The following is a 22,721-nucleotide window of genomic DNA, read 5'->3' as shown; positions in this document are numbered from 1 at the left end:
GTAAAATTCACTTCAACGATCCTCTACCTGCCAAGGTTTTCAAATAACTCAAATCAGCCATTCTTTCACTTTAGTCCCTAATTATTCATGAATCTCTCGTGCATGGTAGGATTCCTGATTGCCTCAAAATGGGGCAAGTCACTCCCATCCCAAAAAACCTAATGCTGGCTTATGCTGACTTAGCTAATCCTAACAATTTCCGTCCAATTACCAATATCATGTTTCTAACAGTACTGAAACAGCCCTAGCTCACATAATTGATGACACCTTGAGATCTCTTGACCAGAATGTTACTTGTGTACTGATCTTTCTTGATTTGTCCTCAGCATTTGACAGCGCCAAACATGAAAACCTGATTGCTCTTCTTCAAAAAAGAGATGGGGCTATTGGGCCATGTCGTAACTTGGTTTGCCATTTTCCTACGTAACCGAATGTAAAGAATCAAAGTTAACCTCTTCCTTGCAACCAGTACCTCGGTCACAATTGGAGTGCATCAAGGTTCCACACTCTCGCCCACGCTTTTCAACCTTTTCATGGAACCACTCTCTGAAATTCTGAACTGCTCTAACATTCAATGCCATATTATGCAAATGACACTCAATTGTATTTGAAAATCTCTTTGCCAGGTGATATCAAAACTCTAAATTGTGCGCTTCTAAAACTCAACAATGGTTAACTCATAATCATCTTTTGCTAAATACCCTCAAAACAGAATTCCTTCTGATTGCCCCCACAATCACTCTGCACCCACTCAAGACTAGCTCAAACAACTTACTGTGCTCATCTGCACCCCTCATGTTGTTGACTCTGCGATATCTTTAGTTATAACTCTGGACAAATCCTTAAATATGCAAGATCACATTAGTGCTACTATTAGGGGATCCAATCATCAGCTCAACACTCTAAGAAAAATCAAGCCATTCTTGCCTTCTGTGGACATCCTGTCTGCAGTCCAATCTTTAGTTATCTCATTCTTGGAATATGGATGTGTGACCCTAGCTGTATTAGCTAAAGCTACATGAGCACCTCTTAGAGCCACTCTGAACTGACCACATCATACCAGACCTAATTCAACTAAACTGGATGTCCATCGAAGCAAGGATTAATTTCAAGGTAGCTTGCCTGACACACAAAGCTATTCATTATAATTCCCCTGTTTACCTGGCAAAACAACTTGAGCTATCGGGTTCGAGTCGGAACCTAAGAAGCTCTAATACCCTACTATTGAAACCTCCCAAATTCAATAAGAAAAGAACATACAATTGTGTTTTCTCTGGCCTTGAGCCAAGAATATTGAACGCTCTTCCTCCTGAGATCAGATCAAACCCCTCTACTGCCTCATTCAAAAAACATGTCATATGGCTACTCCTGAATGACCATCTACAGCAATAGTACTGGAGCCACCTTAACCTACTTCCATCTCCTGTTTGACGTTCTTTTAGACTTTTGTTCATATTGCTATGTTTGTCTCCTCGCATGACCTTTTAGATTTATTGCTCTTCTGGAACTTTACATGTCCCACAAGACGGGCTGATTACCTTGGGTCAACATTGTAATTTTGTTTTTCATCGTGTTCCCCTCTGACTTTGTTGCTTTTCATGTGCCTCACATGTTCCGCTATGATGTTGTACTCATGCTTTTACCTCATTCCATTTCCGCTCCTTGGTACAGCGCTCTGATACCTATTCGGGTCATGTTCGCGCTTTATAAAACTTTTCAAATAAATAAATACATTTAGCTGCTGAAACAAAAATTAGTTATGTAATATGTTAAACTCAAAGTAGAACTTACCGCCTTGATGGTATTGTTGGGCTCGCAACTGCCCAGCAAGCTTCGGATAGGCCGTTGCAAGTATGCAGGTCCATTAGGGGGGTCATGGTGCGGTGCACATGCTTCCAACGTTGGGAGGACTGGCCAAGCTGGACTTACAATGAATTCATGGTCCAGCGTTGTAGGTCCTGCTACCTTTTTCGACCAAGAATGCTGCTCCGCTTCTAGACCTCCAGGATCCACATCTTCTTGGCAATGCCCTTTCAAATAGTCTTTTCTGATGGGTGTTGACCTGTATGGATACAAGAAATGAAAGAAAAGAAGAATTATTTTGTGACTTTTTGTTTGTCTATATTGCTGTCACACAATTTTACAATGTCAATCACAAGCGTTAGTCAAAAGTTATTACACTATATATATATTTTTTCATTCTGCCAAAATAAAACAACAATACTTTTGTTGTAACCTGTTGACTACCTTTACATGCACTAATCCAGGCCAGTGACATCATCTAGGCGAGGGGGGCTCAACATTTTTTGTAATGAGAGCGGTTTATGATCAATTAAAACGATTGTGAAATACTGAAGGCTAAACAACTTGTGCATTATAACCAGACACCCCCACGCCCAGTTATACTGATTTGAATCCTAATGTTTATAGACCCAGATACTATGGTTTGAACTAAAATTCTATGACTAAGAGCACTATGAAAGGACTGCAATGTGTGTCAGTGAGAGCATGGTCTTTGGGGATGTATGAACATGTGTGGGTATGAAGGGGATATTTTTGGACCTGGGACTGAGAGCCTGTGTCAGACATACTTGCAGCACAGGACATACCTTTCACCATAAGTGGCACCGTTACATGAAGGACACAAACATACAATTGCATGTTCTTTTCAAGTTGGAGAAATGAAAAGTGCAGATGAATATTCTACGAAACACTTCATGTCATAGAAAAAATGTCTGCACTTTGAATTTCGCGCATGTAAAAAACAGAAAGGTCTGTATTATTCCTAAATACTTATGGCACAGTGTATACCGCCCACTGGAAGTAAGCGGCTTGCTGTTTGTAAATGCAACACTTTGAATTGGGAGAAAACTGAAATGAAGTGTTGACTCAATAATTAAGGTAACAATCTATTTTATTTTTCGTCCATTTAAAAGCGGATCACTGAAACAATATCGATGTCAAAAATATCAAGATGCCAAAATATCGAGTAAAAAATATAGAATGCCAAAATATCGACTTCCTATCTCCAAACACGCAAGTACAAAAATATCAAATCAAAAATATCGATGTTAAAAATATAGACAGTCAAAATATCGACTTTTTCAAATAGTTAAAAGTAATTCAAAATTAATAAAATAATAAATATAACTAACTTAAAAATACTTAAAATACTTAAATAACATCAAAACTAATAGATAATTAATATAATCAAAGAATGTTTTAAAAAAAAAAAAATATATATATATATATATATGAAAAAAACAGTCCAGGTTCCGTGAAGGTAGAACGGAGCCAGAGGTCGGGACCTCAGAAGCCTCGCGCCCAGCAATCCAACGTAGCCTCAAAAAATGACAAATCCAACAATGGAAAAGAGGGAAGACGTTTAATGAAGGGATGACGCATTTCACTCTACGAGAGAGCTTGTTCACAGGATTTATATATATATATATATATATATATATATATATATATATATATATATATATATATATATATATATATATATATATATATATATATATATATATATATATATATAAACATAGTATTAATTTAAAAAAATACAATATATTTACCATAGGATAGCGAGAGAGTTAAATTTACTATTACCACTCCAGTGAGTGCAACAGTGGAAAAAACATTGGATAGCGTAGCAGTAAACATTACTATTGCCACTCCAGTGAGTGCAACAGTAGGTAAAACATTGGATAGCGGGAGGGTAAGAATTACTATTCCCACTCCAGTTAGTGCAACAGTAGGGAAAGAATTGGATAGCGTAGGGGTAAAAATTACTATTCCCACTCCAGAGAGTGCAACAGTAGGGAAAGCGCTGGATAGCGTAGGGGTAAAAATTACTATTCCCACTCCAGCGAGTGCAACAGTAGGGAAAGTTTTGGATAGCGGGAGGGTAGAAATTACTATTCCCACTAAAGAGAGTGCAACAGTAGGGAAAGTGCCGGATAGCGTAGGGGTAAAAATGACCATTTCCACTCTAGTGAGTGTAATAGTAGGGAAAGTGTTGGATAGCGTAGGGGTGTAAATTACTATTCCCACTCCAGTGAGTGCAACAGTAAAGAAAGCGTTGGATAGCGTAGGTGTAATCTTCCTAGAATCCTCAGGATCGGTGTGATGACACTAGAACGATATATACGAAACAACACAGGCTGTAATGTCCAATTTCTTTTTTGGCGAAGAGCAGAACACTAAATTATGAGGCAAATAATGCAATGATAGTCCCGTTACGTGACAGTCTAGATACTGCAAACAAAATGAAGGTACCAAGGAGTACTTCCACAGGGGCATAACCAACGTTGCAAGCTGAATGCAGAACAGATGGCTAAAACTAAACATCAACAAAAAAGAGGTACTCATATTCAGGGGCAACATCTCCCCATGCGACAATTCCTGGTGGCCAACGGAACTCGCCCCGCACCCACAGATCACCCAAGAAACCTCAGCATCATACTTTACAGCAGGCTCATGATGAGGAAGCAGGTGAATGCTATTTCATCCTCCTGCTTCCTCATCCTGTTCATGGTCAGGAAAGTCTTCAAGTGGCTTCCCATCAGCACTAGATGCACTGTCACACAGGCCCTCTACACAAGCCAACTGGACTATGGAACTGCCCTTTATGTGGGATTCACCTCACAACTACTAAAAAGACTCCAAACCATCCAGAATGCTGTAGCAAGGCTTGTCCTCGACCTCCTGAGACGGACATACATCACCCTTCAGCTCTACACTGGCTTCCCCTTAGCAAATGGTACCAGTGCAAACTGCTCACGCCTACAAAGCCCTACATGACATTGGGATAGCATACCTCAACCACAGGGTGAACTTCAACCAACCCACCAACTACTACGCTCTGCATTCTCTCCTTGTCCCACATGCCCTGCATTCACAGGAGCAGGAGCAGCAGCCATGCCTTCTCGCAACTGGCCGCCAAGTCCTAGATTGGCTTTCCCATCCACCTCTGAACAGCCTCCACCATACAAGAATTCAGAAAAGGCATGAAAACCTGGCTTTTCGACCAATGCCTCACAGGTGGTAATTAACATTTTACAAGCCCGGTTTGATTGACTTGTTTTCTGTGGAATGGTGCCACCAAGCCAATATGTGCTGCTTAAATTGCTCTACCCACATGTGGTATTCGACCCAAAGCATACTAATCTCCCTTCACATTGGCTAAATCCTCATTTTGTGTTAAGTGTATGAAGCTGTTTATGTGTCTCATCACTGTAGAAAGAACGTCTTGATCACACCACTTAAAGTTGTTTGCGACATTGTACCAGATACTGCACCCATGTCTTGGAATGATCATGTGGCCACAAAATGGAGTAATTCCAGTATTTTTACTATTGGTGTTATTGATGTGGGATTACTATTCTGAGCCAGAAGATCAGGCTCTAGCTCATGACAAAAATCAATGATAGTTTGCCAGTTTAATCTGATTTTTTGGATTATATCACGTTCTACCATGGTGGCAATGGCTGGAACTGTAAAAGTTAAAATGGTACTGATGATTTGGATTATGCATTTATTTCTTATGATTTAATAACCTAAATCAGTTGAGCTTGGTCTATTTGTTCTTTTTTTCATTTAGGGGAATGTGAGAAACAATAACTACAGGGCATTTGTTTATCAATAAAAAATCTAGTTATTTTTTACATTTTAATATGTGTGATGGAAGTAAACAATTATAAAGAATTTTAAAAATGGAATACAACAGCAGTGTTTGACTTTGTTAGTTTTGTGCGGAGCGGAGTTTTTTCCTTGCTCGCGCTTGTCAACGTCAAGTTGGCCAGTGAAGGAATTCAACCTCCTGGTGAGATTTCTTAACGTAGTGGGCAGACTTCTCAGTGCGAGTGGCCGCATATGCTCACGACCCCTCGCGTTGAGAAACCATCCGTTCACAATGAGAAACCTTCCGCTCAAGTAGAAAATCTACTCGAACGGCAGAAAGGAAGCAGCGTCTGCTTGCGCCTGCTTGCGCTGTGCATGGTGCCATTAGTGATAATTTCACAGCACGGACAAACACCTTGCGCTAAAAGTTACAGTGAACAGCATTTTTGAAACACACTCTGCCGCTTGAAGAGCTCTGAGTAGCACAACAGAATTTGCGAACTATGCCCAGGCTTAGAAAATAGTCAACAGAATGAATTGTAGTCACACATCCAAGAAAATTAGGTTCTACGTCTTTTCATGGTGGTGGTCTTGCCATCCTCTACCGGTGGTCCCAATGAACGTGTGCTCCTGCGGGTGCTGGTAGCTCCACAGTTGCAGGGACTGAGGTGGGTGCCTCCCCTTCTGTGGCTGTGGCAGATGTAGGTGACCCAGATTTTGTTAAACTATAAAAGGGGGAAGATGGTGCAGGAAAAAGCCCAGCACATCATGCAGCACCTCAGTCAGGGAGCCCAGATTGGAGTTCAGATTATCCATCTGTGCATTGAGATCCCTCTGCACCTGCTTCACCTCCTGGAGCTTTGTAAGGACCTGACCTATCATGTCTTGGGACTGATGGAGGAATCCCAAGACATGGTCGATGGTGGCCTGGGTGACAGTGAACTCAGTAGTCTCACTTTGCTGGCCCACAGATTCCTTCCCATAACCCCAACCCCAACACTACCCTGCGCCCTTGACCCAGTGTGCCTCATTCCATTAGTTCTGTTGTTGGTTTGGACACAGGAAGTGGAGGTATCCATAGGCTGTGGGTTGGCAAAAGCTGGGGTGGGGGTGGGAGGTATAGGTGTGTAAGTGTGTAAGGTGTGGAGAAGTGTAGTTTAGAGAAGGCAGACCTGGAAGCAGAGGTTAGCCCGGGACCAGGGTTCAATTCCCGGCTCGGCGGGGTCTTGAGTCCTAAAATGTCCGTGGACTCGACAATTCTCACTCCGGTGCCTACTCGATTCACGGGTTCACACTCTGCGACTCTGGGCAATAGCTTGCTTAATCTCCACAACGGCCCCTCGCGGTGGGATGCCTGGCTTTCACCTTGCGGATACCCTGCCGGGGTTATCTCACAGGGGAATACCAGGACGGGTTCCCAAAGCAAGCGCTTAGAAACCGCTTGGTGATTTGCGCTATATAAATTCCTGTACATTTACATTTACATAATGGTGCTTTTACACCAAGTAACATATCTCATACATGTGTTTTAAATCTAAAAGTCAGTTTTTTGTTCTTACTGCATATCTTCACTAGGTATGTTTAATGTACAATTTTGCAAGTGTTTTGCATGTTTAATTGAAGTGACTACAACTAACATGAAGTCTTGTTTTTGTAATGTTATCTCTTTCCTGTCAAATGTTCACATATTTTGAAGTGTTATGTAGTTTATCAATCACTGTGTCATAATATGTTTTTAAACGTGTTGTAATGTTGCATGTTATCCTATCCTGGGTATCTCATTGAATCAATGATATTTGTTTTACAAATCAAAGTTTTCTGAATTGGAAATGTGAAGGTATGTACTTTTTGTATGCTGAATATGTTATCTTATTTTTAAACACATTTACACTACAATATTTATATGATGAGTAATGTTAAATATCCTTCTAAGTTGTGTAATTGTCGGAGTTTTTGCTTGGTATGCCTTGAAATGGTTTCTGTCACATTTCTCATCTCTACTGTATTTTGATTAATCTTTCAGGACATCTTTTTACCTGTTTTTTTTTAAGATGTTTAGTGTGTAATTTAAACTGTTTGTGTAATGTATTATAATACCACTGAAAGGCACATTCATGATAGTAAATTTTTCCTTTTATTCATTTGATCTTCAAACTCAATTTACATATAATCCAGACTTTTACAACTTTTGGGTTTCTTTTATACATTATAGGTCCAACACCCAGAGTACATAGACAAAAATCTTTTACTGAGACCACACCAGACCAGGAACAAGCGTCAAGGAGAACTCCGCTCTTGAAAGTCGGATAACGAGGAGCTGGCTGGTTCATCAGGTCTGCCTGGGCAGACAGCTCCAGTGAGTGACATCATTTTAACTGTACTGAGGATTGAAACCTGTAATCTTAATTACAACAAAATACATTCAAACAAACAAAACAAGAGAAATTATACTGATCGATCTATCTAGGTGCAAAACACATTAGCAACAGCTAAATTAAAATGGAAAATGACATTTAGGCTTAGTGACACATTCCAAAGTATAACCTACCAGTCTCTACTCCTCCAGTGATTCCTATCAATGTTTTAGTGTATAGGATCTGCAAGACCTTCCCCTCCCAGGGAAAAGAAACTGTAAGGGGGGCTGGGAGAACCACCGCCAATCCTCTGGCCCTCCAGGTGATGCTTGGTGAATGCACTCTCCCTCATAAATTGTTCCACCTCTTTCTAATTTCCTTCAGTGTGCACAGGTTGCTTGCTACAGCCTAAACTCTGATACCGTTGTATTTTGTACTTGTGGCTCTACTCTAATAATTTCATCCACCAAGACTGACAATTCTCCCTCTGTAAAATGGGGATTTATTCTCCCTGCCATTATAATGTAATTAAATGAATTTATAAGCCCACAAGTCAAAGAAAATAAAATGTAAAATGAGCAAGTAACAGAGGGAGCAAAAACAAAATACCCAGAATACTCAGACAAAACTTCTTCTCCAAGAAAATGTTGTGCTATGCTGGAATGGCAAGGGATCATGGTCTGAAATGGAGTGTGTTTTATAGGTTGATATGCAGGTGTAAACAATTAGGCAAAATACATCAGGTGTGTAATGCTAATATCCATCCAGTGGTCACAGTAATAATACACTGTTGACCGCATCCCGTGATGGAATCCCTCCATCGAGACTCCACCGAAGGCAAACCACCAGCACAATTGTGAAATCTGAATATGTTCGGTGCAACCCCACCGCACTGACGACGATTGAATACTATTCTACAGCAGAGGAGTCTGCCATGTTGGCAGTGGTGAGCATTATGCGTGACGGTAAACACTTTGTGATGCAAACCGAGATTCAGCCTGCATACATCTAAATAGGGCAGGCTGGATTCGGTCAGCTTGACGGAGTACTGGGAAACTCTGCAGCAGATTGATGACAGTAGCCCCACCAAAATCTAAATCAGGCCCTTAGTATCTTTTATGGAAGTCGATAATTTGCAACTCAGATGATTGCTCCAGTATGTAGCCAATGAGGGCTCCACAAGGATTGATACCCCTTCTACCAGGAGCTGTTGAACCGGATTTGCTGCTGCGCAGAAGAATGTAGCGGAAGTTGCAGCAAAGTCAGGTCGATCTTTGGTGAGCAGTTAGGTCTCGGTCTCCTCTCAGTTTTTTGAGCACTTTTTGCAGAAAATTTCAGCATTGCAAGTTTTGGATTTGGGCTATCTGGGGACCTTTAGCACCACTTCCAAGGATCCATGACTGGAGAGGCACCACTTGGAGGGTCAAGACTCACTCAGACTGGGTCCAGGTGCAGGTGGAAGTTTTTTCTGTCCCTGAGGCTCTGATCAGGAGGACAGCAAACTAGCCCTTAGAGTCACTCTGGAAGTCTTGGGTTCAAGGAGTACGCAGGTCTCAAGCAGCAGGGCAGTCCTCTGAGGGCACATGACAGGCTTCAGGCAGCAGGGTAGTCCTCTGAAGTACACAGCAGGCCACAGGTAGCAGGGCAGTCCTCTGAAAGTCCTTCTGCAGGTCCGGAAATTAACTGAAGAGTGGGTCTGAGAGCCCTGTTTTTATACCTGCTGCCCACCTTGAAGTGGAAGACGTGTCTGAAGTTTTCCCTGTAGAAATGTGTCTGTAATTTCCTACCTTCCTTACTTAGTTACAGTCTGTCTGCAGGTACAATAGGCTAGTGTGAAGTTCTCTGTGTGTGAGCTGAGGCAGTGTCTTTGCAGTGCACAACTCCAACCCCCCATCCTCAGTCCCTCTATTATGTGGCTGTCTGGGAGGAATACAAAAAGGCCAGCAGCCAACTACACCTAGTCATGTGACACAAGAAACAGGCTGCAGGCACCAAAAAGTTAAGAGAAGAAAATGCCAACTTTCTAAAAGAACAATTGGTTCTGTCGGGGTGTTTTCAATTGTTTAGAGTACGCAAGTAGCAACTGCTTTCTTACAACACATACCAATGATTTGAGAAAGAAAAGTAAAATTGTCAGGAACTGATCGGGCGCCTACGAAGATCTGCACACTACAAGCCCCAGAAGTCCTAGGGCTGCTCAGCCTACTTATGTCACGTGACACGGAAGAGCGTTGTACGTGATTCTTGTATCCATGCTTGGTTTGGGGACTGAGACGCTTGGTTCCGCGTCTGTCCCTTCCTTCGTGTTAATGTGCAGGTTCCCGGCTGGGAACCGTCGCCTTTAAGCTATTCAGAGCCCGAGGATTCGGGTTCTCGTTCGCTGTTTGGCTGAGCAGCAACGGATGGTCCGTGTTTCCGTTAGCGGCTGCGGCGGAAAGCGGAACCTTCCTTCTTCCTTGAAGCCTGTGGCTTTTGGCTTCCTCTGGATTCCTGTTCGGCTGAACAGGAGTGCTTGGTATTTTCTCGTTTTTTCCTGTTTGCGGCTACGGCAGGAAGTGGACACGCATAGAGTCAGCCTGACTCGTTTCCCCTTGTGTGTTCCGGTCTTCTCCCTGCTCGGCTGAGCAGAGCCCCTTACCTTCTCCTCACTTGCGGCTGCAGCAAGGTCAACCTATTATTCTTTTCGAGCCCAGTGGGGCTGGATTGCAGGACAAGGAAAGGTCCGTGTGCCGGCTGAGTCCAGGGGAGTATGGTCCGGTAAGCGATCTCCCCTCATTTGAGTACTTTCTGTGACTTTGTTTATTTTGTATTCCTTAACTTTGTGTTCACTGCCTGCACTTTTGGAAACCTGGGTATTGTGGTAAATATAATTTACTGTATACTTTTTTCCATATAATTACAGACAGGTAAAAGAATAGCTCAATCAATGAGAGTCAGAGTCCGTGGTGTCTGAGTCATACGGGCTTTAATCGGGATGGCTCGAGCCATGGAAATCAATTCCATCAATACAAGGGTTCGGGGTATATGCAATGATGGCAAAAAGATGTCAACGATTTATTAACAGTACATGACATATATAGTAAATTTGTGCAATAGTAATGAATACAGTAGGCGTGACAAGTGAAAAGAATATGATAAGAACACATGTGCGTAGCAAAAAGGCGTGTACAAAGGCGTGCACGGAGGTGTGTGCTGAAAACGTCACAAAAACGTGTCATAAGTGGGTGGATGCATAGAAGATTCTGCAGAGTCAGCTGAAACCTATGACCTGGGTGCAAACGCAGCTGGTATGACGTGTGATTGACGTGTATCTTGGGAAAACTGAGGCTTGACTTTTAGCATTAGTAGGGGAGACAAAAGTCTGGCATGTCAAATCGACCTGTTCCTGTAACATGTCCGATATGTTGTGTTTGGGGGAATGTTTAATCTGAAGTAAAAGGTCTCTCGGGCAGAGGCTATTCTATACTAAATGCATATGTGTCTAAGTGCAATGCGCGGGGCCATGGGCCTACCATGGTAACGGGAGCAATGAATTACATGAAGGAGACGGGAAGGCTTGGCCCTTTGCTCTGCAGCCGGGGATATGTTTACCTATTTCACTAGACTGGAATGTGTTTTCGAGGAGGCTGAACTGGCTACGCTGATAACTTGAAGGCAAAAATACTGTTTTGGCAGGCAGGCCAGGCCGAGTTAGGCACCGCTTCGCTTGGCAGGAAGTAAGGCAGAGGTCAGGGATGCATCTCCATGCTGCAGCTTTCAGAGACAGAGACAGAAGTGGTTCGAGGGCAGAAATCAGGGCCTAGCTCTGCAGAGCCAGGAAAAACGTGAAAGTGCACCATGTAAAGACGTTGGCAAGGCATGGTTAGGAACTGAATTATCAATCCATTCATGGTGGATCTGATAGAGGACATGTTAACGTTGGACGCAAATGTATTTGCGTCTTTGGATTCGGTTGTGGAGGGAAGTTACATGCACTTTAAACTCGTACATGGAGACGTTGGGGTACACGTTAGGGGACATACCTGACCATAAAATTTTCAATTACCTCATTCTCTCCTTGTCCCCTACGGACCCATCAGGATATATCTATATTCATGAGACCATCTATCTGTTCATATAACATCATCTGTTCTTCTTTCTTTAGTCTGGAATGGGAACGTGAACTTGAGCGGGGAACACAAGCTGTGGCGCACAAGCCGCAAATCGCTGGCCCACATTGAAGACATAAACAACAACTGAATACTATGGCCAATATAATCCCTAGGAATGACAGTAGCTTCCATCCCCAGGCTGTTATTACACTCCAGAGCCAACCGGACCAAGTCCAGGAGCCTGTGTTCTGATGTATCTGATGGGCAATTTCGTGAAGTCTGGTGATGGCCTTATAGACTGATGGCGCGTTATTAGGAATAAACACGCAACAACTGGATCCGATGACTCTACAAGCTCCGCCCCTATCGGCCAGGATGACGTCAAGGACAAGGCGGTTCTGAAGAACAACAAGTCTCATAGCGGACTGCTCCTCTGTTAAGTTGCCCAAAGCGGAAGTAGTCTCATTCACTACTGCTTCGAGAATTCTGGTTAATTTGCGTATCAGTTTACTATTTGAGACAGTGCCTAAATAAGGAAAGAATCCTTTATTGAAATCTGTATATTGTTCCCATGCAGTTTCAGTCTGATCAACGATTGGGAGATCTCTCTTGTGTCTAACGAGATTAAGGCGGGAATTCCTGTGATAATCAGATGGGGCTAGGAAAACTGGTGGCAATAGGAATGCAATGAAACAAGTACCATCCCAATCTAGTGGTAAACGTACATAAGCTGTATGACCACAAATGAAATAGGAATGTCGGGAAGCTTTGAATGTAGACTTGCCTTCATCACTGAATTCGACCACAGTAGTACAGTCACTATGGCCTAGATGTACTGAACCATTCTTTCTGACGCATAATACACCTTTAGCTGGTAAAACTGATATAGATGGCAAGTCTGGACTAGTTTCTGACTGAACATTTAGAATCATGAGGTTAAGTGTAAAATTACCTAATCCATACACTTCATTTTCTAGATCGGTCCTGTCATTTGTGGAAGACCTTCTTTGTCTGGAAAACATGCTTTGTTCATGACTGTGTTCAGATTTCCCCATATCCAATTCCTTGGGAAACTCTGGATTCAGTGTCTAAAGAGGATATTAAACTAAACCAAGCACCACAGGAACCATTATGTGTAAACGGATAAGGAAAGAGGGGCAGAGCTCCCTTGTAATTCTGATAGGGAGGGAGTCGGCCACATATCCAACAATTAGTAGCATTGTTGATCTGGTGAGAATGGTGTAACATACGGATGAATGTATTGTTGCGCAGCGCAAGTCGATAAGACAATTCATGTGGGGGTAGTTCACTAAACGTGTGCTCTGTAGTGTCATTAGAAAAAGAATGTGCAATGGGAAAGTACATATATAACATCCAACTAATGCAAATTAACGTAAGACTCAGAAAAAACATAATAAGTAACATGCAGATACAACGGCTTCGGAGACTTTTACAATAATTTCTTTTCTTGATCTCCTGTCTATCTCTCTCTCTATTGGGGTCTAACTTGTACATGTCAAGAAACTGTCTAACCGCTTCACCCGAGGGGGACTTAAACAATTAAACTGTCTGACTTACTAGACCTCAATTTCATACGGTACTCCTGTTGAGGAGTTTTCTCTATCAGGGGGAGTTTAGTATCAGTGTCTGGAATGCGGTAGGGCTGGGAATCAGTCTTTGGCGGAAGTCCATGAAATCTCTTCACATGGCTCGAGTGGAGCCAGCCTTTTCTTCCTTCTAGTTTCACCGCAGTCCTGGTGGTCAACAAGACGATCTTCGGTTCTTTCCAGCGGGGCTCCAGAGGACTTGACCTGTCAAAATTGCGGACTACGACGACGTCTCCTGGGACCAGCTCATGCGGTTTCACCTCGGTGTTGTCTGGAAAGGCTGCCGCAACCTGTGAACGACATGATTGTAGTGCAGACATCAAGGAAGCAAGGTAATCTGTCAGCATAGTACAGTCAACATCAGTTATTTTTCGTGGCATAGGCGTCCCCCACATATTAGGAGGCCTACCAAAGACCACCTCATACGGGGATAGCCCTGTCCTAGAATGGGCTACCATTCGCATATAAAAGAGGGCAACTGGCAAAGCTACTATCCAATCAACGCCTTTTTCTTTACACACTTTGGCGAGACGTGTTTTCAGAGTCTGATTGTGTCGCTCCACGAGGCCTGCTGCCTCGGGATGTCGGACACAGTGAAACTTCCATTGATAACCTAACAGAAGTGAAACCTGCTTCATGAGTTCGGACGAGAATGGCTGACCGTTATCTGAATACACGACACGGGGCAAACCGTACCGTGGGAAGAATTCACGAACCAACTGCTTGGCAGTGGTCGGAGCAGTGTAATCTGGGACGGGATATGCTTCTGTCCATCGGGATAGGGCACATACAACTACGAGGACATACTTGAATCCTCGGCATCTGTCCATCTGGATTTAATCCATCTGGAGGACTTCAAAAGGATGGTCGGGAGGATGAAATCCACCTCGTTCCACGGGAATACCTTTTCCTGGATTGAACTGACAACAGATCATGCAGGTACGCACTTTCTGTTTTGCTGCTGCTCGTAAATGTTTGTTAAACCAGAGGTTCTGTAAACTGTCTAACATGGCTTTTTCTCCTAAATGTGCTGGACTGTGTGCAGTATTGATAATAACTTGAACCATAGAGTCGGGGAGAAACCATGTGGTCTTTCCCTTCGTCATCCATCCCTGTTCAGTCTGGACCCCTCCTTGTTCAGTCCATTTCTTTATTTCATCTGGAGTAGCATGTGTCTGTATGTCAATGACATCTTGTGTGGGGTCCCTAACTGTCATGCAATGTGTCAGTGAAGATACATCAGTCTTTGTCATATCAGTCGTATGAGTATGAGTCTGCGCTGTATGTTTCGCTGTTCGATCTGCCAGGTCGTTACCCTGGGAAATAGTGTCTGTAACTTTTGTATGTGCTTTGCACTTCATGATGGCTATGGCGGTAGGCAAGTGTATTGCTTCCAACAGAGCTTGGATGAGGGGACCATGCTGGATTTTGGCTCCGTGAGAGGTCAGGAAACCCCTCTCTTGCCAGAGAACACCAAAGTCATGTACGACTCCAAATGCATAACGTGAATCTGTGTATATGTTTACTTTAAGGTTCTTGGCTCGTATACAGGCTTGGGTCAGAGCAATGAGCTCTGCTGCTTGAGCTGACAGGGTGTCGATGCGATGTGTTTCTAAGACTTCAGTTTCAGTGGTCACTGCATATGCGGCCACTAGCTCTCCTGTATTTGTTCTCATACATGAACCATCCACATAAAGTGTCAGGTCTGGATCGGGTAATGCAACATCTGTCAAGTCTTGTCTGGGTTTCGTGATTGTGTTAATGACCTCCACGCAGTCATGTGGAGTAGGATCTGTTGTGCTCGATGGTAAAAGTGTAGCAGGATTCAGTGTATTGCAGCGTCTAATTTCTATGTGTGGTTGGAATAATGTCAATTCATAACCTGTCAGTCGTGCTATGGTCAAGTGCTGGGTCTGAGTTCTGTTTAGGAGAACTTCCACAGAGTGTGGAACCTGTACTGTCAATTGATGTCCCAATACAATGGAATCACTTTGTCTGATTGCTAGAGCTGTTGCTGCAACTGATTTCAAGCACGCAGGCAAGGCCTGGGCTACTGGATCCAATGTACTCGAAAAATAAGCACACGGTCTGTGTTTGTCTGCTTGAACCTGAGTGAGAACCGATAACGCTGTGCCATCGCGTTCTGTAACAAAAAGTGTAAAAGGTTTGCTGTAACATGGTGTCGCTAAAACAGGTGCTTGACATAAGGCTTTCTTTAATTCGACAAAAGCTTGTGTATGTTCCTGAGTCCATGGGAGGACAGACGAAGACGCTGCCTCTTGTGTTGTCAACTGTATAAGTGGTTTAGCTAGAAATGCATATTGGGGAATCCATTGTCTGCAATAGGAAGTGAGTCCAATAAAGGCTCGCACTTCTTTCTGTGTCTTGGGTTGCGGAAGATGTGCAATTAACTGGATACGATCTGGTGTCAACTGTCTCCCCTCCTTGGACAGCGAGTGCCCAAGGTACACCACTTGCTGGGCACAGAATTGTAACTTCGAAGGAGACACCTTGTGTCCCTTGTCTGCCAGAAAATACAAAACTGTCAGTGATGCTTGTTCACACTCTGGTTCACTTCGGGCGATGATCAATAGATCATCGACATATTGGAGTAGGGCAGTGTTAGGAGGCATGTGTATACTGTCAAGTTGTCGTTTTAATGCTTGGCTGTAGATGCTGGGGCTTTCTGTGAATCCTTGAGGGGCGCGTGCAAATTTGAAGCTATGGCCATTTAAACAGAATCCGAAAAGGTACTGGCTTTCCGGATCAATGGGGACACTAAAGAAGGCGTTCTTGAGATCGATTACAGTAAAGAACGTCGCCTCTGAATCAATAGCAGTCAATAATGAAGAGATGTCTGGGACCACTGGATACTGTGGTACAATGCATTTATTCAATTCCCGTAAATCGATCACTAATCGATAAACTGGAGGTGCATTCGGATCAGTGCGTTTAAGAATCGGAATGATAGGGGAATTACAAACATTGGAGTCGGTTTCTACAACCACTCCTTGTGCTATGAGCTTGTCAATGATTTTCAGTAAAGCCACTACAGCATCAGGTGGTAACTTGTATTGTCGGATTCGGGGCAGTACAACTCCTGGCTTGAGTGTAACACGGTATGGTGTAATGTGCATACAACCTACATCAGTGGGGCCTTGTGCCCATAAATGTGCAGGAACATTCTGTAACCTGGGATCAAAATCTCTCAACACATAATGACCCTTAAAATCACGAAGGAACAGCCTTACTCCTTCCGGAGAACAACAAATTACAGCTCCTAGAGCCTTCAGTGTCTTGATACCAAGCAAGTTTTCTGGACATGATTTCGTGAGCAATAAATCTGTAGTACGGGATAATGGACCAACTGCAAGGGGGACAGGTTTCGATACTTCATTAACAATAGGCTTTCCTGAAAATCCAAGGGAAACATTCTGTGAGCCTGAGAGGGGTGCCCCTGGAACCTCGTCATGACTAATGGTAGTTCTGCTTGCCCCTGTGTCAATCAAAAACTTCCTATCCTTCCCTAATACCTGACTATGTACATAAGGACCCTCTTGATCTACAGGAACCTCAATAAGAGGCAAGCCAACCTCCCTCTCTAGGCTGTTTCATGTGTATTGCTGATAATCGGGGTAATCAGATTGTGCATATTGGTACATCTGCTGTGTGACATGCTGTGTCGCGGCAATAGGCTGGGGCTGTGGTACTGCTACGGTCTGATGTGGAACCTGCATAGGCTGCACGTTCTGCGGAATATGTTGTTGGACCTGGTCCTGTCTAGGTGGACGTGGTCTTTCTTTAGTTTTACCTGTGGCTATATTGTGTTTCAGAACTGCACAATCGTTTACATAGTGACCTGGCTGTTTACAATAGTTGCATGTCCCTTTAACAGGAGCCGCCGAATTATTGGACTGTGTCGTACCCTTTTTCTGACCATCAGCTGGAACTGACTGAGCAACTAACATTTTCATTTTCGTGTCTTTCATACGTCTCTGTTCGTGATCATGTTCCTCCCTAATTCTGTTCTGGTGGTACTGTAACATTTGTAACATTTGGGAAGGCGTATTTGCTTGCCATGTGCTCTCGACTTTCAATACACGGTTCTTAACCTGGGGTAATGAATTCTCGACTAGTTTGGTCACAAATAGGTGTGGGTAAGACTCGCTACTTGTTTTCAGGCCACTATTAATAATAAAACATTTCTTGAATCTAGAATAAAAATCACTAGTGTCTTCGTCGTGTTTCTGTTTGCAGGCTGAGATCGCATCCCAGTCCTCCTTTTTAGTTGTCAACAATCTTGGCAAAACCTGTACTAATAATCCTGGTAATGCTTTAGTCTTATCCCCATGACCTAAACCTGGGGTTCGACCAGTTTCTTCGTTTTCCAATTCAGTCCAATTAATCTTTTTATCTCCCACCTCCCATTCTTTTTCTTTGAGTTTCTCGTAAATACCGGCAGGCAATAACACTTTCAGTATTTTCATAATGTCGGGATATGTGTAATCTCCCATGAGTAACATGTCTTTTATTTCACGGTGAAACCCTGCTGGATCTTTATCATGACTAGGCACTATTTTCTTCATTTCTAATAATTCCAAGTTAGTTATGGGCGTGTATACAAATACGCGTTCAAGTGTATCATCTGGTTTACGGATGGGGTGTACTTCTCGTAAAGGATTCTGTCTGTCTAGGTGAAAAGGATAGCTTACTGGGGGTGGAACCGGAACGAAATGTGGAGTCAAGAACGTTCTGTATTTGTGGCGTTGTTCGAGAATTACATTAATCAAATCAGTACCTAGGCCTCTCCATCTATTCAGGAGTAAGTCTTGCAATAGATTATACAACGGACCGGGATCAGATTGTTGGTTTTCATACTGTACAATAAGATGTTGGGTCATGTATATACCAGCTAGTCGCTGTTCTTCTGGAGTGAGACTTAAAAATGTTTGCACTACTAAATCATCTTTATATATACTGTCATCCCCGGCCCATTGGACTGCGGACCGGGCTAGTTCCTGATCACGTAAAGTATTAAGTTCATGATAACCTACTCTTTCCTTCAGGATTTTATCAGTAACTTGGAAAATATGTTCAAGAGAACATTGCTCAGGTATCGGGGAAAGGTAACGTTTCTTGCTTTCTGGACGAATGGGTCTGTCGAAAGGTCTATCAAGAGAATACTGTTTAGGGAGTTTCGCCCTACCTACGTAAGCTATCGTTTCTTGAGTTGCTGCTGGAATCTCTGGTTCTTCCTCCTCCTCTGAGGTTTCTTTTTCATCTGACTCGAGTGTTTTATCAGTTTTGCGTCGGGCATGTATGGCTACTATTACCTTACGGATCTTTCTAGTCATGGCATCTATACATTTCTCTCTGTCATGCTTACAATCTGCAATATTCTGACTCCATTTTGTCAATCCTTCCATTTCTTTTTGACAATAACCTGGCTGATCTTGTTCCCTAATCAAACAATTAATCAAAAATCGCATTAATAACCCTTGAGTCTCGACTTTCTGATATGCCATGGCTTCACGAACACATTCTGAACCCTCCCCCGATCGAATAAAGTGATAAATTTTATCTAGATGTTCTGGCATTTCTGGTAATGTCATCAAGTAATCTGTAACACGTCTTAAACGTAATGATGCTAACAACAAGTCCCCTTGCGTGCCAGGGACAGGATCGTATCTACAATCTCCAATTCTTTCTTTAAGCTTTTCAGCTGGGGTTGCTTTAGGTGTACGCAGCATTGCTAATTCTCTCATTGTCAATCGATGTACTTGTGGCGGAGTGCGATAGGGACCTCCTGAAGCACCTCCTGAGGCAGAACCGTGAGCATGACTTGACGTCATTGGGTGTGGGAAAGGTACATTTAACGGAGACGACTGACTCTGAGTCGCATCTGTAGCAAAAGGGTTAGTAGGGGGACCAGTAGTAGGGGAAGTGACAACAGGTGCGGGAAGTTGATGACGTGGAGGGGTCGTGGCTTGATCAGCAGGAAGATGCTGTGGCAGATTAATATTAGCGGGTTGTACGGGTACATCGGTATATGCGGGAGCTACATCATCTAAATAGGCAGAAAGGAAAATGTCTGCTGCGGTTTTTGTATGACGTACTTTAGTCGGAACCAATGGAGGTGGCAGATCATTTGGTATTTCCGGGGTCGCCTTGGGCAGGCCCTCGGCCAGAACTGGATACAGTCCTGTTATAAGGGCATTACTCTGTCTATCATGTTGTTCCATTCTGACTCGCTGTCCTTCTTCTAGTAGTTCTTTTTCTCTAGCCTTTTCGGAATCCTCTCTACTCTTTTCAGCTTTTCTGAGTGCTTTCTCTGTCCGTCTATGCGATTCTTTGCGCCACAATTCTATGGCATCTTTCTGTGATTGTCTGGCTTTCTTTTTCCATAACGCTTCTTCTGCTCTCATGATGCACTCGGCATCCCATGTCCCTGTAGCGGGCCATCTCTGATTCTCTTCCAAGTCTTTCGTATAGTCCACCCATAAGTCTAAATACAGTATGGCATCTAAGCCATGCTTATGGTACATAAAATGTCCTGGAGTGTCCCTAGGTGGGATGGGAACCGCTTCTTCGAGTATCCCTTTCCTAGTTCCTATCTGTCGTAATTTCGAAAACAAAGGCATTGCTACCTTACTCTGGACACAAACACGATAAACACAGTAATGAAATGCAAACAATCACTCATACCACGACATTAAACACATTGGAACGTTTCGAAACAGATACTGACTAAAAACATTCTATAGCAAAAATACTGAATCACTGAATAACTGAATTAATCGATGTACTGCTAAACAGTACAGATACACTGCTAAAACAGTGCAGACCGGATCTGTGTACCCAAACCCGTCTTGACCGGATACAAATTAATGCACCCGTCTTGATGCGTCCCCAGCAACGGTACTCACCGGGAAGCACGGAACGGAAGGCCTCGGAAACTCGACTGGACTGGACTGCTACGACGTCACTGCTGCTGCGCACTACGCATGCGCCTTGACACTTCGGACAGGTGGGCCTCTGGACACCTCGGACACTGTTCTCTCGGCTGGGCTCTGGTCGGGATCCTCCGCACTCCTCACCGCCTCGTCTGGATGTCGACCGCAGTCTCCGTCACCTCCGTAGGCCTGAGGGAGATACAGGAAAACCTGCAGATGCGCATAGGAGTCCATCACGGCTGTGGTAGGGGGCAAGGCCTGCGACGCATCGCCAGCGCGTGGGGTGGGGGAGGGGTCTCTATTCGGGCGCCAAATTATGTGGTAAATATAATTTACCATATACTTTTTCCATATAATTACAGACAGGTAAAAGAATAGCTCAATCAATGAGAGTCAGAGTCCGTGGTGTCTGAGTCATACGGGCTTTAATCGGGATGGCTCGAGCCATGGAAATCAATTCCATCAATACAAGGGTTCGGGGTATATGCAATGATGGCAAAAAGATGTCAACGATTTATTAACAGTACATGACATATATAGTAAAACTGTGCAATAGTAATGAATACAGTAGGCGTGACAAGTGAAAAGAATATGATAAGAACACATGTGCGTAGCAAAAAGGCGTGTACAAAGGCGTGCACGGAGGTGTGTGCTGAAAACGTCACAAAAACGTGTCATAAGTGGGTGGATGCATAGAAGATTCTGCAGAGTCAGCTGAAACCTATGACCTGGGTGCACACGCAGCTGGTATGACGTGTGATTGACGTGTATCTGGGGAAAACTGAGGCTTGACTTTTAGCATTAGTAGGGGAGACAAAAGTCTGGCATGTCAAATCGACCTGTTCCTGTAACATGTCCGATATCTTGTGTTTGGGGGAATGTTTAATCTGAAGTAAAAGGTCTCTCGGGCAGAGGCTATTCTATACTAAATGCATATGTGTCTAAGTGCAATGCGCGGGGCCATGGGCCTACCATGGTAACGGGAGCAATGAATTACATGAAGGAGACGGGAAGGCTTGGCCCTTTGCTCTGCAGCCGGGGATATGTTTACCTATTTCACTAGACTGGAATGTGTTTTCGAGGAGGCTGAACTGGCTACGCTGATAACTTGAAGGCAAAAATACTGTTTTGGCAAGCAGGCCAGGCCGAGCCAGGCACCGCTTCGCTTGGCAGGAAGTAAGGCAGAGGTCAGGAATGCATCTCCATGCTGCAGCTTTCAGAGACAGAGACAGAAGTGGTTCGAGGGCAGAAATCAGGGCCTAGCTCTGCAGAGCCAGGAAAAACGTGAAAGTGCACCATGTAAAGACGTTGGCAAGGCATGGTTAGGAACTGAATTATCAATCCATTCATGGTGGATCTGATAGAGGACATGTTAACGTTGGACGCAAATGTATTTGCGTCTTTGGATTCGGTTGTGGAGGGAAGTTACATGCACTTTAAACTCGTACATGGAGACGTTGGGGTACACGTTAGGGGACATACCTGACCATAAAATTTTCAATTACCTCAGTATCACGAGACATTCCAAGGATTAACCTATAACCTTGCTTTCAACATATCCTCTGTTCCTTTCTGGCTAGGAGGAGTTTGTTTTTGTTTGCCACATTCTTCTTTGTTCAGGAACTTGTTTTTCCTTGCTCAAGCAGGATTGAGCAGGGGTTTCTTTTGGCTGTGAGTTCTTGGTACGTATGAGAACTGGCAAGGTGATTGTTCTGCTACAGTGGTTTGAAGGCGCCTATAACCTTATGTGTTTGTCCCATAGGATATCGCTTCATGCGTTGAATTCAGACACCATTTTATAGAAGAACTTGAAGGGTCCACCTCCTAGCTGAATCCAGAAAGGTGTGTGTTGTTCCTAGCAAGACCGATTGAGAGTAGTTAGAAATATAGAGTGTATCTAATATTGTCATTTCTCGTTTCAGGTATCCCTTCCACTGCAGCCCCCTCCCTTCCTTCCCTCACTTGATTACCTCTATGCTCTGCGTGTTTACCACTTCAGAGTGTGGGGAAGTCAGGAGGTGGACCCCTTTGAGCATCACTCGATTCTGGAGGAGTTCGGACGGACCGTGACAAAAATAACATAACACACAC

The 22,721-nt window shown here is 43.6% G+C and overlaps 1 protein-coding gene across 2 annotated transcripts in view; it reads right to left on the bottom strand.

Annotated features, from left to right (window-relative positions):
* CAGE1 (cancer antigen 1) overlaps nucleotides 1-22,721 on the bottom strand; it is a 1,013,025-nt gene that overhangs the window by 147,813 nt on the left and 842,491 nt on the right. The window contains exon 2 of one of the 2 annotated variants that reach the window (XR_015310030.1): nucleotides 1,792-2,062. The exons of the other annotated variant lie outside the window; for it this stretch is intronic. The gene's annotated coding sequence lies outside the window, so the exon portion shown is untranslated. The remainder of the gene's footprint in view (nucleotides 1-1,791; nucleotides 2,063-22,721) is intronic. 2 annotated transcript variants of the gene reach the window in all.

The sequence above is a fragment of the Lissotriton vulgaris genome, chromosome 4_1 (genome assembly GCF_964263255.1).
Source record: "Lissotriton vulgaris chromosome 4_1, aLisVul1.2, whole genome shotgun sequence".
Taxonomy (NCBI): domain Eukaryota; kingdom Metazoa; phylum Chordata; class Amphibia; order Caudata; family Salamandridae; genus Lissotriton; species Lissotriton vulgaris.
This window is presented reverse-complemented; position numbering and strand designations above follow the sequence as displayed.